We start from the raw sequence: 23,006 nt of genomic DNA, 5'->3' as shown, positions 1-23,006 counted from the left end.
TAGCAGCAGAACGACACCCCAAGGTGTTCGAAGGGTGTTGTTCTTTAGGGGAAAAAATCTAGTGGGAAATGATTCCATATGGAAAGTAGCATTTACAGAGAAGAATAAAGAGCATCCGAAATGTCTCTACCTGATTACAGAGCCTCAACCCAGAGCCAGCTAACCTCCGCCCACCTGACCACATTCACTGCCACGCCAGCATTCCCTCCCACACCCCCAGCATCCCACCCCCGGAGCAGTGCTGGGGGTCACCCAGGTGACGCCTGCGCCCGCCTTCAGAGACCACCCATCGATATCACATCATCCTTCACTTTCACTCTACCTGAAGTACTGCGTCACTCATAAAAGAAAGTTTGGGGACATCATCATAGATTTCTTTTTTAAATCTTTCACTGAACACAACTAAAAGTTTTCCATGCTCTAATTTCATGCTCTTGAAATGTGCTTTGATTATAATCAAGGCTTCCCAGGTGGCCCAAGTGGTAAAGGACCTGCCTGTCAATGCAGGAGATGTAAGAGACGCACGTTCGATCCCTGGGTTGGGAAAATCCCCTGCAGGAGGGCATGGCAACCCACTCCAGTGCTCTTGCCTGGAGAATCTCCATGGACCGGGAACCGGGCAGGCATGGGGTCACAGAGTCAGACATGACTGAGGTGACTGAGCACAGCACCAAGCATTTCACTGCATATTCTACTCTGTGAAACTCACACTCACTGTACACTGTGAGTCTGTAACTGTACACTGGTTATGTGGCCACACATTTCACAGGCAGTTTAGTAATTACCTGTCTCTACAAATCCATTAGACAGCGTCTGCACTGTGGAAACAGAAATAAAATCACTTTTCCTTTTACGTGTTGTATCTGAATACGATATGCTGAAAGTGGCCTACTGAGGAAGAGTGCAGAGAAACTGGTGGCCCCTTTTGATCAGGATGCTGTATTTCTATTAAAGTATCAGAAGCCTGCATTCACACTCACACCAGTTAGTCACTGTCAACAAGCATTTCCAGGTACGTCTCATGTTGCGTGTGTGCATGCTCAGTCGTGTCCGATTCTTTGCGACTCCATGGACTGTGGTCAGCCAGGCTCCTCTGTCCATGGGATTTTAAAGGCAAGAGTACTAGAGCAGATTGCCATTATGCTGCTGCTGCTGCTGCTGCTGAGTTCCTTCAGTCGTGTCTGACTCTTAGCCACCCCATGGACTGCAGCCCACCAGGCTCCTCCGTCCATGGGATTTTCCAGGCAAGAGTACTGGAGTGGGGTGCCATTGCCATCTCCAAGGTTGCCATTATGTTTCATGTTAATTGCTATTAAATTCAAGCTTTACCCATTCTATACTTACACAACTGATTTTTTTTTACTTGAATGGAATTTAGACCTTTATCCCTTCTGAATTTATCTTCATTTCCAGCCCCACCTTGTACTCTGAAGATTATGCAAACTCCAAATATTTATTTTCCTTTGGGCTTAGTCACTTTTAAAGTCTCGGCACCTTTATTCAAATTACTAATTAAAACAAGTGGCATAGTCTGCGTGTTACAAACTGAATGTTTGTTTCTCTCATATTGGTATGTTGAAGCCTCTCCCCCAATGACAGGGCCTTTGGGAGATAATTAGATTTTGATGACCTGATGAGGGTGGGTCTTCATGATCGGATTAGTGCCCTAATTATATTAGGTTCCCCTGCCAGTGGTTTTGCAAGTTATTACCTTCTCTTCAAGAATAAGGAAAGAAAACTGAACCAACATTATTTCTTTTATAATATTCTGGTCTCATTAAAAGATATTATTAAATAACTTGCCTTAATTTCAAGTGTATAAAGTGAAATCTGCTATACAGAAAAAGAGTCAATCTCACAGTTAGAAAATACAGCCATTCAGGGATTCTATACGGGGTATGTGAGGAGCCAGGAAAGCTGCTAAGGCTGCGATGCAAGATATTTGCAATGATTACTACAACTTCTATTTCCCCAGGAAGTTGTGAGTGAATACCAAACTCCTTGGAGATTTAACCCAAGGCCAGATAGTTGTATTCAGGACACCTTGGAACAGTACCAGCTTCTGTGTTTGGGCACATGGGGAAGAATGAAGCTCTTTCACAATTAACAGCAGTGATGAAAGGAGATTCTGTTTGTATGTGCTCTGGTTATCAAGTGCTGACCAGAGGGGAAGCAGGTTGGCTGTTCTGCATGTACAAGTGCTATCCTTCCGAAAATGAAAACAAAGCAATGTTTTTAATGGTTTCTTGTAAAAGACATGGGCCAGACTTTATTTCTAATTTTTAGCGATAATCACACCTTTGTCTTCTACCTACTTATACATCTATATTCTATTTCTATATGGTCTAAAAATATCTACAGGGACTTCCCTGGCAGCCCAGTGGTTAGGACTTTGCCTTTCAACGCAGGGGGTGTGGGTTTGATCCCTGGTCGGGGGGCTAAGATCCCACATGCCTCAGGCCCCCAAAATCAAAACTTAAAACAGAAACAATATTGTAGCAAGTTTAATAAAGACTTTAAAAATGGTCCACATTAAAAAAAAAAAAAAACCTCAAAAACAATACCCACAGCATTTCAGTAAATTCATGGTAACATCCAAAGATGTGTACTGCTAATCCTAAGAGACATCTATGAGTCACATGGAGAGACTATATTATATGCTCCTCCTTTCAAGCTATAAACATCGACCGATAAGCGGGAGTGACTGAGCAATCCAGCACCTCTCCCTGCTGAGGGAGAGCCTCATCACATCCTCTCTGTTTCAAGTATTAGTAATAGTGACAGTTGCGTCGCACTTCACCATGTACGGCCTTTTCTAAAAGATAAGGGAAAATCTACCTTTTCCTTAACATTTTAATCCAGATGTCAAATCAAACTGAGCACCGTTAGCAGGCTCTAAGACGAAAAGAAGTCATAGAAAGGCAAAATGCAGTCTGAGCTGTATGTGAAGAAGAAAAAAAAGAGGCTTTTTTTGATGGTCACCCATTGGTCATAGCAAACACCCTCTTCCAACAACACAAGAGAAGACTCTACACATGGACATCACCAGATGGTCAACACCGAAATCAGACTGATTATATTCTTTGCAGCCAAAGATGGAGAAGCACTATACAGTCAGCAAAAACAAGACTGGAAGCTGACTGTGGCTCAGATCATGAACTCCTTATTGCCAAATTCAGACTTAAATTGAAGAAAGTGGGGAAAACCACTAGACCATTCAGGTATGAGCTAAATCAAATCCCTTATGATTATACAGTGGAAGTGAGAAATAGATTTAAGGGACTAGATCTGATAGATAGAGTGCCTGATGAACTATGGAATGAGGTTCGTGACATTGTACAGAAGACAGGGATCAAGACCATCCCCATGGAAAAGAAATGCAAAAAAGCAAAATGCCTGTCTGAGAAGGCCTTACAAATAGCTGTGAAAAGAAGAGAAGTGAAAAGCAAAGGAGAAAAGGAAAGATATAAGCATCTGAATGCAGAGTTCCAAAGAATAGCAAGGAGAGATAAGAAAGCCTTCCTCAGTGATCAATGCAAAGATATAGAGGAAAACAACAGAATGGGAAAGACTAGGGATCTCTTCAAGAAAATTAGAGATACCAAGGGAACATTTCATGCAAAGATGGGCTCGATAAAGGACAGAAATGGTATGGACCTAACAGAAGCAGAAGATATTAGGAAGAGGTGGCAAGAATACACAGAAGAACTGTACAAATAAGATCTTGATGACCAAGATAATCATGATGGTGTAATCACTCACCTACAGCCAGACATCCTGGAATGGGAAGTCAAGTGGGCCTTAGAAAGCATCACTAGGAACAAAGCTTGTGGAGGTGATGGAATTCCACTTGAGCTATTTCAAATCCTGAAAGATGATGCTGTGAAAGTGTTGCACTCAATATGCCAGCAAATTTGGAAAACTCAGCAGTGGCCACAGGACTGGAAAAGGTCAGTTTTCATTCCAATCCCAAAGAAAGGCAATACCAAAGAATGTTCAAACTACTGCACAATTGTATTCATCTCACAGGCTAGGAAAGTAATGCTCAAAATTCTCCAAGCCAGGCTTCAGCAGTATGTGAACCATGAAGTTCCAGATGTTCAAGCTGGTTTTAGAAAAGGCAGAGGAACCAGAGATCAAATTGCCAACATCTGCTGGATCATCGAAAAAGCAAGAGAGTTACAGAAAAACATCTATTTCTGCTTTATTGACTATGCCAAAGCCTTTGACTGTGTGGATCACAATAAACTGTGGAAAATTCTGAAAGAGATGGGAACACCAGACCACCTGACCTGCCTCTTGAGAAACCTATTTGGAGGTCAGGAAGCAACCATTAGAACTGGACATGAAACAACAGACTGGTTCCAAATAGGAAAAGGAGTACGTCAAGGCTGTATATTGTCACCCTGCTTATTTAACTTCTATGCAGAGTACATCATGAGAAACGCTGGGCTGGAAGAAGCACAAGCTGGAATCAAGATTGCCGGGAGAAATATCAATAACCTCAGATATGCAGATGACACCACCCTTATGGCAGAAAGTGAAGAGGAACTAAAAAGCCTCTTGATGAAAGTGAAAGAGGAGAGTAAAAAAGTTGGCTTAAAGCTCAACATTCAGAAAACGAAGATCATGGCATCTGGTCCCATCACTTCATGGGAAATAGATGGGGAAATAGTGGAAACAGTGTCAGACTTAATTTTTGGGCTCCAAAATCAGTGCAGATGGTGACTGCAGCCATGAAATTAAAAGACGCTTACTCCTTGGAAGGAAAGTTATGACCAACCTAGATAGCATATTCAAAAGCAGAGACATTACTTTGCCAACAAAGGTCCGTCTAGTCAAGGCTATGGTTTTTCCAGTGGTCATGTATGGATGTGAGAGTTGGACTGTGAAGAAAGCTGAGTGCCGAAGAATTGATGCTTTTGAACTGTGGTGTCGGAGAAGACTCTTGAGAGTCCCTTGGACTGCAAGGAGATCCAACCAGTCCATCCTAAAGGAGATCAGTCCTGGGTATTCATTGGAAGGACTGATGCTGAAGTTGAAATTCCAATAGTTTGGCCACCTCATGCGAAGAGCTGACTCATTGGAAAAGACCCTGATGCTGGGAGGGATTGGGGGCAGGAGGAGTAGGGGACGACAGAGGATGAGATGGCTGGGTGGCATTACCGACTCGATGCACATGACTGTGAGTGAACTCTGGGAGTTGGTGATGGACAGGGAGACCTGGCATGCTGTGATTCATGGGGTTGCAAAGAGTCGGACACAACTGAGCGACTGAACTGAACTGAACTGACATTTATGATGACGTCAGAATTTTACACACTGATTTTAGGTACCTCATGTTATTCTGAGCACCTTCTGGATGTCACCTTAATTAATGTCATCAATCAACATTCAACCATCAGGCCAACACTGTCTCCCAAAACACTGCACTGAGGATAAAAACAAGACAACTCTATGGGGGGTGTGGAGAGAAGAGAGCAGTGAGAAGTATTATCTATTTGACAGATGAGATAAGGCAGAAGATACAATGATTATAACTATACATAATGCATGGCTAAGCCGATTATTTCTGCCAAGATACCATATCAAAATAAAGAAAATTACATAAATATAAGTCTCTGACACCCATATTTTTTAAAACAGCTGCTGCTGCTAAGTCGTTTCAGTCGTGTCCGACTCTGTGTGACCCCATAGACAGCAGCCCACCAGGCTCCCCCGTCCCTGGGATTTTCCAGGCAAGACCACTGGAGTGGGCTGCCATTTCCTTCTCCATTTAAAACAGCATTGCATCACAAATCTCTCCTAGTTCTTCCCAAGCTATTGTTTTGAATCCTGTTAGATGAGCGCTTTTATGAAGTATTACCATTCTTAATCTTTTTTTTTTTTTTAGCCTCATGGCATGTGGCATCTTAGTTCCCAGACCACCTCAGTCCCCTGCAGTGGAAAGGCCTTAACCACTGGACCACCAGAGAAGGCTCACTATCCTTAATCTTATTGACAAGTCATTTCTATTCAGTGGAGAATAGAAAGTATTTTGTAGTGTGTTTTCTCAATTTTCTTTAAAGTGCTAAGCAACAGATGCTTCAAGCCCTCCTCTGTGGTCCCCACCCTCTATCTATTCTTCCAATTAAGACAGCCGTCCCCTTCTTTGCCTATATAAGAATTTTGAAGCTACTACTGGAGATCAACATAAAACACAGTGATTTACTTTATAACTAAATAAAAATATGTTTAACTTCATGTATGGTGCCAGTGTCTGAAGTATGTTGGCCCAACAGGTAATTTGGAAATGAACTGGGCATACAGGACTGAAGTCGGTGAAACTGAATCCACAGCCTTTCAGAGGAACACTGAGTCGTTTCTTTGGCAAGCTGGGTTACTTCACTCATTTTCATTCAGTAATTTTTTAGTTTAACTTTATGCAAGCAAGGCCTTTTGAATGCTTATCTGCCATGTAACTTCTAATAGAGTAGAAGAAATATTTTAAAGTGAATACATGCCTGAAGAAGTGAAAGTCTCTCAGTCGTGTCTGACTCTTTGTGACCCCATGGAATTCTCCAGGCCGGAATACTGGAGTGAGTAGCCATTCCCTTCTCCAGGGGATCTTCCCAACCCAGCTAAAGCAGCTATAAAAGGCTCACAGTGTTTTCCCTCCCAGTCTTTAAAAGAGAAAAGATAAATTCAGTAATGCTAACGGGTACCACCTCTGGGCAGTAGAACTGGGGTGAGCAACATTCCAGAGTTCTATTTAGGAAGGCACAGGATGCTGAGCATGTGAACTTCACTGGTGACCTCACTTGATTCTAGTTGTTTCTAGTTATTTCTCAAGTTGTAGCCCAACTTAGACTCTAGAGACTTAAGAGACAGAAAAAGCTCCCCAGTCTGAGTGTGTGAAAATGGGTGTTGGACTTAGATAAATGTGGAAAGTCAAAGGAGGAGATGTTAGACAGGGTTTTTTTTGTTTGGTTTTCTTTGTTGTTGTTGTTTTAAAGAAAGTCTGACCAACTAATTTGCATGGCTTTTAAACAGCCCGGAGGCTGAAAATGGAAAGACCACCGCAGCCAGCAGCAGGCTGGGCGAAAAGGTCAGAAGACGCCGGCTGGGCTGCGAGCTTCAGCTGCGCAGCACGTGGTGGGAAATCCTTAGCAATCCTTCTCGGCTGTAACACCAAGGACCAGCCAACTCTTCCACGTTAATCCTGGACTCGGGTTAGGTGTTATATTACAGATCTCTGGGACAGCCACCAAGCAGCTGATTCTTAAATAGCAAGTCTCCTTGGTTTCTTCACCAGACAAGCTAGAAATTGTGGGGAAATGGAAGCATTTTATTTTTTTCGTGTCCATTGTCTCACTAAAATAGAGCTCTTAAGCCCACCAGGACACGCAGCATGAGGCAGCAGCTGCTAACATCAAAGGGAAAACCTTACAACACACACACGCTTTCCCCGGGTTCTCTCTTCCCTCTGAGTGAGGAGGAGCCCGATTTTCACCTAACTGTTTATAAGCCTAAATGTTAGTCACTCAGTCGTACCCGACTCTCTGTGACCCAGTGGACTGCAGCCCACCAGGTTCTTCTGTCTATGGGATTTTCCAGGCAAGGATACTGGAGTGGATTTTCATTTCCTTCTTCAGGGGATCTTCCCGACCCAGGGATTGAATCTGGGTCTCCTGTGCTGCAGGCACATTCTTCACAGACTGAGCTACCAGGGACTTATTCTAGCTTGCTATTCCTTCAATCTCAAGAATTTCCTAATAGAGTCACTTAAATATGTTCACAGACAAAGCTATGTAACTCCATGACAGCAATGGTTATTTTCAGTTCAGTTCAGTCATGTCCGACTCTCTGCGACCCCATGAACCGCAACACACCAGGCCTCCCTGTCCATCACCGATTGCCAGAGTCCACCCAAACCCATGTCTGTTGAGTCGGTGAAGCCATCCAACCATCTCATCCTCTGTTGTCCCCTTCCCCTCCTGCCCTCAATCTTTCCCAGCATCAGGGTCTTTTCAAATGAGTCAGTGCTTCACATCAAGTGGCCAAAGTATTGGAATTTCAGCTTCAACATCAGTCCTTCCAATAGTTATTTTAGCTTAGGATAAAATCTTTTAGGATAAAATCTATTCATGTCAGTCTCATAAGGGTAACTTGCATGCACTTGGCAGAGTGTCAGAATGTAGGACTGACTCAATGTTACACATGTATTAATTAAAGCTCCCAGAAGGGGCTTTCCCAGTTCCGTGAGATCTCTTAAAGGAGATGCCCACACATTTATTTACCCACTTAGTAAAGATGACTGCTTCCCTATAAAGTCAGCAACCGTCTTCATGTGGCAGAAAGCACTGGAACACGAGTTAAGGGACCCAGTTCTTGCCTGGAAACCGGCACCAACAAGTACTGTGGCCGTGAACCTCGTTTACAAAATATGGGGGGAAAAATCAAGGCATCCAATTCAACTTTGCAGCCGAAGTTGGAAATGCTTGATTTCCACAATAATTCTGATAGAAACCCACCCACCCAACTGGAAAACCTCTAGAGAAACACTTCTCACTGCTTGGCAAGGTAGCACAGTCTATTTTTAGAGTGTTTCTCATTTTTAGGAAACCATTCCTTATTTTGGGTTAAAAATCTTTCTCCATCCAACGGTTACCCACCAGTCCTAGTTCTCTCTAAAATCACACACGACCAGGACCGTTTTCCTTTCACCTGAGAGCCCTGAACATACCTGACATTTCACACCAAGCCATCACTTCTTCCAAAAGCCTCAGTAAACTCCCCTTCCCCGCTCTCACTCCCAACTTTGTTGTCTGGCCTTTCCTGCTCCCTTCTTCCTCCTCCCATTAATTCATAAACTATCAGACACCCATCCACAAACGTGACAGGCACTCTCGACCCTCGCTTTCTTCAGCTTTCTCTTCTGGATTTATTCCAGTTAGTCTGTCAATATCTTTGTAAAATACAGAGCCTTCAGAAGTGAACATTTTCAGAATGTGGTAGAACTATTACCTTACTGTGAATAGGAGTAACCAATTTCCATTGATATAACCAATTCCTTTTGCCTGTGCCTAAAAACTTCCTCCAATACCATACCTCCAAATGGGCTGAATTTGGACTTTTGTTGGGGAGAATCTACCGACACAGATTTCTCTTCTCTTCCATCAACTAAATGATGACTATGGAGCTTCTTAATGTAGTGTATGAGTTGCTTAATCTCTTTGGGGATTTGGTTTTGCCTTAGATTTGGATGTAGCGCTTTAACTCTGGAATAGAATAGCTTCTTGCCCTAGAAGGCTATACACCTCCCTTGCGGTGGCTGCTCTGATAAGCTCCAGCTTCATTTAACTTTACATTTATCTGACTCTTCAGTTTGGCCACTTTTTATAGATTTTACTCTTGGCAAGAAGCTGGTGGCAACAAACAGGCTGATCTGTGATTGAATGGCTTCAGCCCAGAGTAACTATTTCCATCAGCAGAGAACTGCCTACGAGTTGTAAAAATGGGTGTAGGTTCTCCTTTCCTTCTTTTTACTTACTGACTGATTCATAAAGAAAGCACTACATTCTCCTTCATTAGTTACCTACAGCTGTCAGGAAGCAAGATTTAAAAAAAAAAAAAAGTTTTTTGAATTTTAAAAAATGAGGAATTCCTAATTTCAGAATTACCTCCAATATCACTGATTTCTTCATTATAGAAACTAGATGATAATAGTCTTCCCAGGTGGTGCTAGTGGTAAAGAATCTGCCTGCCGACTTAAGGCGTGGGTTTGATCCCTGGGTCGGTAAGACATGGGCTTGATCTCCTAGGATCGGTTTGATCTCTGGAGGAGGAAATGGCAACCCACTCCGGTATTCTTGCCTGGGAAATCCCATGAACAGAGGAGCCTGGTAGGCTACAGTCCATGGGGTTGCAGAGAGTCGGACACGACTGAGCACACAGCACACACACAGATAATAATAATTGCAGTAATAAATGAAAATGGAATGTGTTTATCAGGAATAAGCTGTTGTATTTATTGGGGATATTAGATACTATTATCTCACTCAATTCTTTCAGCTACTCTATAAAATAGGTATTTTCACCTCCTTCAACAGAGCAGGAAAGTGAGGCTTTGAGAAGTAAAGCGACTTGTCTAACTTCCATGAGCTAATAAATGATGAACCACTACCCTCTGCTTAGAGGAATGTTGTGCCTTCTTGCCACCCACTCAGCTGGTGATTATTTTTAGCCAATCCTGGGTCTTGTGTGTGTGGGGGTTATGTTAAAGGAGACAGCATGGCATTCAGGGTGGTTCCTTGGAAAGAATGGGAGTTTTACAAGGGTTCTAGTCTTGGTTCTGACACTAAGTAGTTGTATAACCTTGGGCAAGATAATCATCTGAGAGTAACATCTTTGCTATCTATAAAATAAGTATCCTAACTTATGTGAAGCTTAGCGGATGTCATATCTGTGAAAGCATCTGTGATGGGCCTGCGCCTGAAGCAGACGCTTAACAGGTGTTCATTCATTCCCTGCATTTTCAGGCCCCCACTGAGCAGCACACTGTCACGTCTGTGTCTCTTCTCCACCATCACCCTTGGATCATCTAGAGGGAGTGATGTCATAGGAGAAATGGCCCTTCTTGAATTTAGGCTTATCTCAACAGTGATGTCTTTTAAAAAAAATTTTTTTAATGGTCCTTTTTCAAAAAATTAGAAGAGGAAGTGCAGTAGTGTAAAAGGAGAGGAACGAAATTCTAGTTTGAGTTATAACACAGGAAAAGGACCCAAGGGATATTCAACGTGAATATTCGCAGAGACAGCACTGCCTAAGTTAGCAGTTAGAGAGAGCGAACAGCTGCTGCGTGCAGGCGTTCAGAGTCCCTCCCCACGGCCTCCTGAGAGGACACACGAGCGTCTCTCCCCAGCCTGCCTCGATTTCCCTGTCTGCTAAAAGGAGGTGTTGGTACCACCTCACAGGCCTGCCCTGAGGATGAGTAAATACAGGAAAGGTTCCCCTGAGAGTTCCTGGAGCTCTGGCTTACTAAGTGTGATCAGGTGCTATTGTTGGTGTTTGGCTATTTATGGCTCCTGGGAAAACACCCTTCTTCCTCTGATGAATGTTGAGAACAAACAGGCCCATCTGCAGCTTATCCTTTAGTCCTCTAAAACCGCATGGCGACCGAGTCTGACCCTGTAAGGTCTTTCTTTCAGAGTTGGTTCCGCCAGCCAAAAAGGATGGACTAGGGTCTCAGAAAACAGAAGACCATCCTGTCTTGCAGCTCATCTGTCCTACATGTGCTATTCATATCCGATCTCTAATGCAGATCCCACATCCATTTTCAACTTAAGAAAAAAACGGAAAGGCATAAAAAGGTAAAGAAGAGTAAAATAAGTATCACGTGTTAAAACTATCACATTTGTTTCAAATCTTTTAAAACTAATTCAGTATTTACCGAATACACCTAGCAGGTGCTGGGAATAGAGAAATAAAACATAATTGATAAAGTCGCCCTTCCCTTTGTATGCCTCCCTGACCCCGAGTCCCTTGTTCCCTCCTCAGATATAACCACTGCAATCGTTTTGATATAAGGCCTTCTTGTCCATTTTTTATATATTTATAGATATTCAAACAAAAATCACATTGTTTTTGTACATTTTAAGGGTGCATATAAATTATACTTGATTTCTGCAGCTTCATCTATTCCAGTTCACTCACTGTAACTGCTGTATGTATCTCATCATATGAATATTCTATAATGTTATGCATTATAGGTTTTTTAGGCTTTATAGGTTATTTCCAGTTTGGGGGCTATTACAAATGATGATGCTTTATACAAGTCTCCTTGTGTTTATAAGCGAGAATTTCTCTGGGAATTGCCATGTTGTTTATTAAAATTTCTGATTTTGGTAAAAACTACCATAGTGCTCTACGAAAAGTTACAGGATTTGCTGTCAGCATTTTTAAGTTTCTGTCAAGTTCATGTGTGTTGCTTGGCTTTAATTTGCATTTCCTTATTACTACTGCGGTTGTGCATGCCTTTCAATGTTTATTGACTTGTGGATTCCCCTGCAGTGAGCTGCCATTAATAACGGCTGCCCATCTATGCTTCTAACAGGTTGCTTATCTGTTGTTTGCATTTATGTGTGCGTGGTCAGTCATGTCCGATTATTCGCAATCGCATGGACCCCCCACACTCCCCTGTCCATAAGATTTTCCAGGCAAGAATACTGGAATGGGTTGCCATTTCCTCCTCCAGGGGTTCTTCCCGCCCCAGGGATTGAACCCGTATCTCCTGTGTCTTTTGCATCGGTAGGCGGATTCTCTACCACTGAGCCACCTGGGAAGCCTTCATCTACTGAGTTTATGTAAGTCATCTATATAACAATCTACACTCTTACACAGATGGCAAATACCTTCTCCTGGTCTGTTGCTTGTTCTTTAAATCTCTGCCTAATAGTGTCTTCTGCCATGTCAAAATTTAACATTTTGATGTGATCAAACCTGTCACTTTCTATGATTTGTGATTTTTCAGTCTTGCTGAAATTACCACGGGTAGCAGGAAAGTCAATTACTATAATGAAACAAGCGATGGTGGATGAGACGCAGGTATAGAGTGGGCTTCAATCCTCAAACCACCATGTACTAGTCATAGGACTCTGAATAAAACAACCCAAGTCTGGTTCCTCTTGCTGGACACATCTGACCGTTTATCCAGCGAGTATTCTTTGGGTATCTGTTGCATACTGGCACCATCCTAGTGTGGCAACTGCAGCGGTAAGCAGGATGTACAAAGTTCTTGCCCTTACAGACCTTATACTGCAGAGGGGAAGGCAGATCATGAACTAAGCAATTAACCTACAACTGAGATGCTGTGAACGTGTTCTGTAAATTGAAAAGCATACAAATACGTCGTGTTATGATTATCACTGTGAGGGACATTGTGGAAAGTTCTTCTAAGGTTGCTCACGCACTGAAGGTAGAATTATCCTATTTTTTCTTTTTAAAAAAGAATGAACCATACAAGGCAAAGTAACTGTTAGGTAGGAAAGGGTTTCATGCGCGAGGGCATCATGGACCAGCAACCTGGAGACTTCCCTCCCTTGGTTCAAAGTCCTCCTCCAGCCTCGCCTGAACCAGTCCTCTAAGCAACAACTTCATGCCAGGCAGATGGGTCTGTTCCCTGCCTGCAACACACCCCACGAGTCTTCGACTTTTCTCACCTAATCTTAGCCTCTTCTAACACTGTCCTCTCCTAGATCATGAAAAGTAATAAGCCCCATATCGTCCACCTATTTTGTTTGGTTTTACAAATACACTAAAATTTCTAATCAATTTCCACTACTAAACTGATAGGGGAAAATTAGGAAAAGAAGCAGTAAATATATAAAATCATGTATATCATATATATATGATATATTCTTTCCTCATGATTTGTAATACAACATACCAATCCAAGAATCAGCTATATTTAGGGTTTTAGTATGTGAAGTAATGGCAATCTGGTGGCAAAGCCAGAGCACGGAAGATCTGTTTTCTTGTACATTTGTAAGGGTTAAGGCATTAGATTAAGCACAATTAAGAGGCTCAAGACACAGGCAATTTGATGTGGGCAGTTGGGAAAATAGCTGAAGTTTAATCTGATTACATGGCACTCTTAGCAGGTTCCAAAATGGTACTTCAAATCCATTAAACAGTTTTCAAAATACATTCAGTTATGTGACTGCATCTGTGGGTGAGAATCATTGAGAAAAACTGCTCTAAGATGAGAACACAGTTTACCTTTCATTTTTCACTATTTAACAGAATTCATGCAGCCTAAAGAAAAGGACAAAGAATAAAGTCTTTATCACTTTTTAATTCTCTCCAGAAAAAGTCCTGAATGTCAAAACTAAAATCTCAGGAATATGAAAAACTTTTTAATGTAAATATATCAATCAAGTTAGATTTTAAAAGATCTCTATCCCAAGCACAGAGAAAAGTTAGGTTTGTAAATATGAATATGATGAAGTTTCTGTGGGCAACAGCCACCAGTTTTGAGTATTTACTCTTGGCTAGCTTATATGTTAAGAGGGGCCTTATATATTATCTTATTTGATCTAATATTCATCTTATGTTACTATATATATTTTATAGATGAGATAAATGGAGTAGAGAATTGAACCTAGAAGTGTGTGGTGAAAGAGTTGTTTTCAAAAGTTGACAACATGAAAATAAGAGAACTAACGCACTGAACTAGCCCCCTTATAACCTCCTTATCTAGGCTCTTCCAGCCCCAGCTGTTATGGAAACCAGCTTAATCTTCCTAAACAATGCTTTCATCATTTGGCTCTCCATTCCAAAATCCAGTTTACAAAATCTAGAAGACACTTCCCAGCCTCAGATTCAAGACTCTTCAAAATCTGGCTCGATTCATCCCGTAATCCCCTTGGTCTCTAACCTTCCAACTCAACTCTTTTTGAGCACCCGTTCTGTGCTAGGCTCGGCAAAGATGTGTCCTTGTCCACGAGCTGCTCATAGCATACAGCTTTTACTCAAATGCACTTGTTATTGCTTTCTGCTTCCCTACCAAGTTATATCCCTAGATGGAATGTTCAATTCTACCTTCCTTTTTCCTACCTACTAAAATCCAACCTACTCAAGATCCAGTGTTGACCCCCAACACCTTTATGATCATACACTAACCTTTGCTACGAAGTGTCCCTCGTTCCTTGAGAACTCCATCTAGAACACTAGCTTCCACATTCATGTACACGAGATTCCAAGCAAACAGATTCCACAGCCAGCATTCAGATTGAGTCCGCACGTGTGGCTTCACCAAGTCTGGGCATGTACATTTAAAATTCCTGCTCCTTCCACCCATGCTAGCTCTCCGATGATGGGTTTGATGTTTTTCCCTCTCACTGAATTGCCTCCTCTTCTGAGTACACTGGTGTCACAGACTCAAATCCTGACCTCAGTTTTATCAACCCTGATGATTTCCGGCTCTTCAGTTACCAGCCACCTCCTGGTCCTGATCACATTCTTGGCCTGATATTGAAGCAAACGTGCCTTGTATTGCAGGGTTTAGATTTTTTTTTTTTTTACTAACACAACTATTCACCTTATCATGTAAGTCTTCTTACTGGATAAAATGTTACATAAAGCACATTTACTGGCCTGAGTGACTGGTTGTCTCGGCTGCTGACCTGGGCATACGCTCCTGCTGGAGGACCCAGGAGTCTCCCGCTGCGCGGCTGACTGACAGTGCCGAGCACACTGCCTGTTACGACCACGTGCCAGATGAATGACCAGTGGGCATACCTGCTCAAAGGCTCACTGAGGCATGTACGGCCATGTCTCCTTGATGTCAATTTTAAAGAACATGGCACTCGATGTAGAGAACAGTTCTCTTTTCATCAAAAGAAAACTTAATGCAATTCCAAAAATCAATGCAATTCTATCAATTCGCAAAGTGTGCACCAAAGACTTACGACTATGACAGACACCTGTTCTATCTTACACAAAGCAAGCACCACTAAGATCAGTGTTCTTTTCAGAAATCTGTTACAACAGGGACAAATCCACTTACTTTTAAATTGTAAAGAGAAAAAGATTTATGGTACAGGTTTCAAATAGGAAAAGGAGTATGTCAAGGCTGTATATTGTCACCCTGCTTATTTAACTTACATGCAGAGTACATCATGAGAAATGCTGGGCTGGATGAAGCACAAGCTGGAATCAAGATTGCCAGGAGAAATATCAATAACATCAGATATGCAGATGACACCACCCTTATGGCAGAAAGTGAAGAGGAACTAAAAAGCCTCTTGATGAAAGTGAAACAGAGTGAAAAAGTTGGCTTAAAGCTCAACATTCAGAAAACGAAGATCATGGCATCCGGTCCCACCACTTCATGGGAAATAGATGGGGAAACAGTGGAAACAGTGTCAGACTTTATTTTTCTGGGCTCCAAAATCACTGCAGATGGTGACTGCAGCCATGAAATTAAAAGACGCTTACTCCTTGGAAGGAAAGTTATGACCAACCTAGACAGCATATTGAAAAGCAGAGACATTACTTTGCCAACAAAGGTCCGTCTAGTCAAGGCTATGGTTTTTCCAGTGGTCATGTATGGATGTGAGAGTTGGACTGTGAAGAAGGCTGAGCGCCGAAGAATTGATGCTTTTGAACTGTGGTGTTGGAGAAGACTCTTGTGAGTCCCTTGGACTGCAAGGAGATCCAACCAGTCCATTCTGAAGGAGATCGGCCCTGGGATTTCTTTGGAGGGAATGATGCTAAAGCTGAAACTCCAGTACTTTGGCCACCTCATGCAAAGAGTTGACTCATTGGAAAAGACTCTGATGCTGGGAGGGATTGGGGGCAGGAGGAGAAGGGGACGACAGAGGATGACATGGCTGGATGGCATCACTGACTCGATGGACATGAGTCTGAGTGAACTCCGGGAGTTGGTGATGGACAGGGAGGCCTGGCGTGCTGCGATTCATGGGGTCGCAAAGAGTCAGACACAACTGAGCGACTGAACTGAACTGAAATCTAATTTACAAAGAAACCAAAAAACCACAGAAACATTTTAGTAGGAGAGGCAGGATCTTGAAGGGGTCAAGGTAAGCATGACACCGTTGCTGAAGAAACACAGTAGGGAAGGCAGTGTGCTTTGAGTCTGAAACAGATTTTAGCCAGTAAATCCCAAGATGACTTGTGACACATGCCATTCCTTTTTAGGAATTGGAATAGATAAGAGGCCAAAGGACAGCAATGCTTTCCTTGAATATACAAAGAACTAACAACTCTTCAGCCCGTGGAGAGAAGGGATGTGAAACAGCTTCCAGGTACAATTCTGACAGCAGAGTATTTTGCCGACAACCCAAGACACCCTCTCTCAGGCATAACTTCACCGACATTAAACAGCCATGAAATCTGTAATTTCCAAAAATCAAGGAAGCTGCTGGCTCCAAGAGAGGGTGTCTTCCTGGGACGAAAGCCTTTGAGAAAGTCGAAGCGCAGCGGCCCTCCTTCCCACGGTGCCTGGTGAGCCCCACATGGACCCCCCAGAGGCAGAGAGGAGAGTCGCTCTCAGGCTGAGCCCTCCGGAAAACTCAAGTGGCCTCACTGATTTTTGCCTTATACACACCTTCTGATTTCTTCTTGAAAGGCGCGAGTTAATTTTTAACCTAACTCTTCAGCATAATGGTCAATAAACTTTTTGAACCTGGTCAAAAAAAAAAAAATTACAGTCTCCCAAGTCGCCATAGCATGTGTTATTAAACTCGAAAATTCTAGTAACCAAATTCTACTGAGCCTTATAGAAAAATCAGCACATTGTTTAAGTATTGGAAATAAACCCAAATGGTGAACTCTCATTATGAACCAAAAATTCTTGTGCAGAGTTGCTGTTGGTCTGAGTGATGTCTCAACACTGCAGTCATTCTACTCAAAAACAGACTTTACTTCCTTTGTAAATTAATTATCTACTATTCAGGTGTTTCCATATTTATTATACTGGTAAGTAGATTAGGTTTGATACACACATATATTGTTCATGATCACCTCCATTTAAAATGGCTTTCTCTTATGTGCTCCATTTCCATACAAATGAAACAGACTTTTAGGTTTTATGTATACTCATTACTTTTGAATGTATGTGTGTATGTATATCTCTATCCATCTACCTACCTATTCTTTTAATTTATGAGAAAAAAATTACATGGGGAAGTCATTCTGATTTTTCCCTTCTCATCTACAGTAACAAGAAACAGCTCTTCTTTCATCATATTTGTATGAGAAGAGTACATTTGCGCTGGTTCTAGGATAAGGATATAAGGATTAGCAAAAGAGATGACATTTTTGGAGTCAGAAGGCTTGTGCCTGGTTTTGTTACCTGTAGTATGTGATCCTGAGTAAATCATTTATCTTGTTTGAAACTCAATTTTCTCACCTGTAAATTGGTAGAGTCTACAGGACTTGTCTCTCTCAAAAGTCTTTTGTGAGGCTTCAAACCAGATAATGTGTGTAAAAATGCATTAAAAAAATCTTACTGATTAATAACTATAGAATATTACTATACTTGTAGTGCATTGAAGTGATAACTCAAAGCCAAAAAAAGGCAACATATGTAATTATTCAGTAAATTTATGCATGATCACTTTGTTTATATTATTAAACTATTCGTTTTTAAAGAACTTAATTGTATAATTATAGAACTTAAATCTATAATTATAGATTTCATTATGTAAAAACAATATAATCTGGCCTGGTCTACAAATTATGAAATGCAAGCAGAATTACAGAAATGCACACACATTTTGATTTCAATAAGAACTTATGAAATTACAGGTTTCCCTATTTAGAAACAACCTAACCTTCCATAAATATAACGATTATGAAGTATAATACAGATGTGGGAATACACACACATGATCATTTACTAACAGGTCACTCAGGCGTCTGTGCCTTGGTGAAGTATCTATATTGCTCAAACAGGCCTAAACTGAATGGTGGTGATTTTAAACGCATTAAGAGACTGTCCTTTGAAGTAAGTTACTGTGGATATGTCTGCAAAGCAAAAGTTCGTTTCCCAATTCGTCCTCGACAGGTGGGAAATGGGACGTAAGGAGACAGGAGCACTGCTCGGGGAGCCAGCAGAACCTGCCAGCACTTGGTCAACAGTGGCTCAGCGTTCACCGACCGTCAGGGGTTAGGCTCGGTGCCTGAGCTACGTCACTGAGCAACGCAGACAGACACCTGGCCTTGCGAAGCCTGCCTTCATGTAGGAAGGACAAGAAAGCACACAACGTAATAAATGATCAGAAGAGTCCCAGGGCTATGTAAATGAGTAAATTATAAAGTTGTAGTGTTATGGAAAAAGCAGAGAGCCGTAAGGAGATGCATGTAACTCGGCCGAGAGCAGGCTCCAGTTTTAAATAGTGATGTTAGGGTAAGCCCAACTAAGAAGGTATTAGGAAGACAACCACACAGCTCGCAGAGGAAACACCCAGCCAGAGAGAACAGCCAGTGTAAAGGCCCCATTTGCTTCTGACAAAATCATCTTGTGAAAACGAGAGGAGCCCATTTTGCTGATGAATAACCAGTGCCCCAGAGTAACCTGGTCAAGGGCACCGAGCTGGTCCACGACAGACCCAGGACGAGAGGCTAGGGCTCCTGGCTCCCCATTCAGGCCTTTCTTCTGCTCTGTGCCCTTGCTCTCCAGGCACAGAGGGCGGTGCCCTGTCCCGCTAGGGCACTGAGAAAGGCAGGGTGTCATCACTGATGTGCTGGTTGCTGCTATTAAGCGGGTCCATTGACAGTTCTTAGAAAGTAGATGAAGCTCAACAATAACATCCTTTTCGCGGCCTGTGGTTGATATTTCTCCTCCCTCTACCTGTGCTGCTTTTCTTGGATGGTTCATTTTAATATCACATCATCAGTTAAAGTAAGTCTATTTCTTTGGATATTTGATAAAGGAAAAGATGTTCAACACGGAAAGAAGCGATCAAATGGAAACCATTTGTGACTCACGAAAAACAGCCAGTGAAGGAATGGACAGGGTGTGGAGGCTGGTGGTTTGGAGAGAGAGGCAGGCTTGGGGAAGGGAAGCAGGGGGCTGGGGAGGTGGGAGGGAGTGAAAATATTAGGAGAGAGCCCCCAGCATTGAGCTACGTGAAAACGATGATGAAAGAACAAGCATCAAGTAAAGAAACAATCAGACAACAGAAGAGGAAACCTGGAGAAAAAGCAATAGTGGAAAAGGGGCTGGAGACAGTGAAAGACATTTTCAAGTTAAAATATGAGATTAGACGATAAACAACACAAAGAAGAGAGAAAGAGTAAGAATCAGATTTCTGACACCGTAGATGCCGGAGCTGGTGGAATTACTAACAGCAAGAGCGACCAGAGGCAAGTCTGAAAGGCGAGGAGCTCTCTTTCAGTAATGCTGGGTTTAAGGTGGCAGGGAGGTTCTTGCGAGTGCAAAGGGCCCAGCAGACAGGAGGTACATCTGGAAGGTGTGGATCACCCCAGAGCTGTTCTGTCTAACACAGTAACCTCGACCTCGAACCATGTCATGTGTGGCTATTGAGAAATCGTGGTGAGGCTGAATGGAACAAGTTCCAAGCATAAAACACATACCACATTTTAAAGATTACACATGGAAAAAAAAAAGCACCCACTGTTTTCTACACTTACTACATGTTGAAATACCATTTTTGTGAATTAGGTTAAAAATATGTTAAAAATTAATTTCACCTGTCTCTTTTTACTTTTTAAAGTGACTAGTAGAAAATTTTAAATCACACATATGGCCTGCATTATATTTCTCCTGGAAGGCATGCATACAGAACAATACTAGGAATGTTTTAGGACCACATAAGGGGAAGAGAATTCTGAGAAGAATCACATACATCATTTAGGAGGGTCTGAACTGCAAACACATATGCGAGAAAGAAAAAAAAACACGTCATTATAACAGTTAACATTTACTGAACATGCGCAGCACTAAATGAGCCACATCAAGTGCATTATCTTATTTGTTCCTCAAACAACCTTGCTGCTGCTGCTAAGTTGCCTCAGTCGTGTCCGACTCTGTGCGACCCCATAAACGGCAGCCCATCAGGCTCCCCCGTCCCTGGAATTCTCCAGGCAAGAACACTGGAGTGGGTTGCCATTTCCTTCTTCAATGCAGGAAAGTGAAAAGTGAAAGGGAAGTTGCTCAGTCGTGTCTGACTCTTAGCGACCCCATGGACTACAGCCCACTAGGCTCCTCCATCCATGGGACTTTCCAGGCAAGAGTACTGGAGTGGGGTGCCATTGCCTTCTCCGAAACAACCTTATGGAATAACATTAGCATCTTTTTTTCACAGAATAAAAAGCTGGGGCCAAGAGAAGTTAATCTGCCCAAGGTCACAGTTAAATGCTGTGCTGGAATTCAAACCCAAAGTTGAGTCCACGTCTCAGGTTCCAAATTGCTACATCAACCCCAGAACAATTGATATTCTGCTATTAAATTGTTAAATTTTAAATGGCTGTATTTAAACTAGCAATTTATTATAATAGTTCATTGTTAAGAGCTGGTGAAATACCAGCAATGTCCTAATTCCAAGGTTAAGAAAAAACACAAGTGAGCAAATTTGTAACTTCAGAATTATGGGAACTAATGGCAACCCACTCCAGTACTCTTGCCTGGAAAATCCCACGCACGGAGGAACCTGGTAGGCTGCAGTCCATGGGGTCGCACAGAGTCGGACACGACTGAAGCGACTTAGCAGCAGCAATTTGACCTCCTTTGTCTATGTTGAGCCTAAAGAAGACCTTCCAGTGCGGCTCCGTGCCTTCAGTCAACGTCTACACCTAACACCCAAACCTGCTGAATTAGGTTGTACACAGAGCGTGTCCAAGGCAGGTGATCCTGGACGCAACTAACTCTAACCAGAAGGGCCCTGCCTCCTGAAGATGACTAGATAGACAAGACTCCAAAACTGTGATTAACATGTTTTGAAGGGATCGATTATATCTTAACTAAAAAAAAAAAAAAAAACATGTCTTGGAGGGAGCTAAAATTTCAGCCTTTTGTTGGAGAACCAAAAAGTAAGCTTACCCAACTGGATGCGTTTAAAATGGATTTGATATGCTTTTGAAGAAAAGAAAAAAATGGCTTGATATTTTGACTGGAGTCATACATAGCAAAATCTCCTAAAAATATAAACTTGCATAAAAATGAGATATCTTATATTTGGTTTAGTTGGTTGCTAGTTTTTAATTAGAAAGAAAATTTTCTTTCCTGTTTATCTTAAATTTTTTACTACCTATGTGGGCAAGACAGTAGTCAGAACCACAGACTTGCACAATGATGGTTAAAATCACATCATTTACAGAAATGATTAAGCATTAACCAGGTAGATTAAGCAGTTTGGCTCAGACTATAAAAGCACACTTTCCCAGGCTTTAAACAAAGCATTACCATAAATTTATACTCTGGAAGTGGAAAAAACGGAACTTGAAAGAAAAACGGGTTTTGGAGTAAGATGAATTAGCAGACACACCTTAAGAGACTGTTCATGTTGGACTTGGATCCAGAGGGGTGTCTCTGAACCAAACCACTACCTTATAAACCCTGAAGTTTCACACACTCAGCATCGTTTTTTTTTTCCAAGTGGGAAGACTCGGATTTGGACATTTACAAGTGAAATAATTCTCTGAAGACCCAAAGTTTCTGAAAAACGCTTGTCTTCAGGCAGTATCAGCTTGCCCTTTATTCTGGCTTTTTTAGGTTCCCCTGATTCTTCCATTCAGTTAAGGAGACTTTCTTGGACATTTCCCTCACTCGTTGTAATTCATAATAATTTGGAGCAAAGGTTCAGGACCGGAAGGACACAGCCAGTTAGCCCTAAAAACCCTTTGTCCACCCAGGTGCCAAGCTACCAAAAGCTCGGCCAATTCTACTCTTACCATCAAGGGCCACCACACTGAGTCCCTCTCATCCAAAAGCATGTCTCCTCTCAACATCACCCGTGATTCTCATCATTACAACTGTTAATTGAATAGATAAACCTATAGTCGTGCTGCTGTTTCTTATTTGTACATTAGCATCAGTATGCTCCTTTACTGGGCTACTTTTTTCAGATTACGGAGCACTGGCGATTGGCCAGGCATCTGTGCAGGCACCAGGAATGGAGCAGTCAACAAAATGACAAAAAATAAAAATAAAAACCCCAACTCTGCCCTACCGAAACTGACAGTCCGGTGGGGAACGCATTCAAGAAAGTCCATAAACTAAATAGAGAGTGTGTTAAACAATAGAGATGCTTCAGGCAGGGAGAAAATGAAGCCGACTAGGGTCCTACGAACTGCGGTGAGTGGCCAAAAAAGAAGGCTCCTCCGTCCACAGGGAGATTGCGTGTGCCCGAAAGGGGAGAGGGTGGACAAAAATCTAGGACTGACTGGTGTCAGCTGGAGCGGGGTGAAAGGAGATGCGCCTTCTTTTAACGAGCCCTGAAGTGGGGGAGAGGGGACCATCTGGGAGGGAGGAGAGAAGC

General features: G+C 42.2%; 1 protein-coding gene across 1 annotated transcript in view; it reads right to left on the bottom strand.

The window, feature by feature from the left end:
- The window catches only part of ELOVL2 (ELOVL fatty acid elongase 2), a 49,090-nt gene that overhangs the window by 25,173 nt on the left and 911 nt on the right, over positions 1-23,006 (bottom strand). The window lies entirely within an intron of this gene.

Source organism: Bos javanicus, chromosome 23 (assembly GCF_032452875.1).
Source record: "Bos javanicus breed banteng chromosome 23, ARS-OSU_banteng_1.0, whole genome shotgun sequence".
Classification (NCBI taxonomy): Eukaryota; Metazoa; Chordata; class Mammalia; order Artiodactyla; family Bovidae; genus Bos; species Bos javanicus.
Note: the sequence above shows the minus strand (reverse complement) of the source record. Positions and strands in the feature narration are given on the sequence as shown.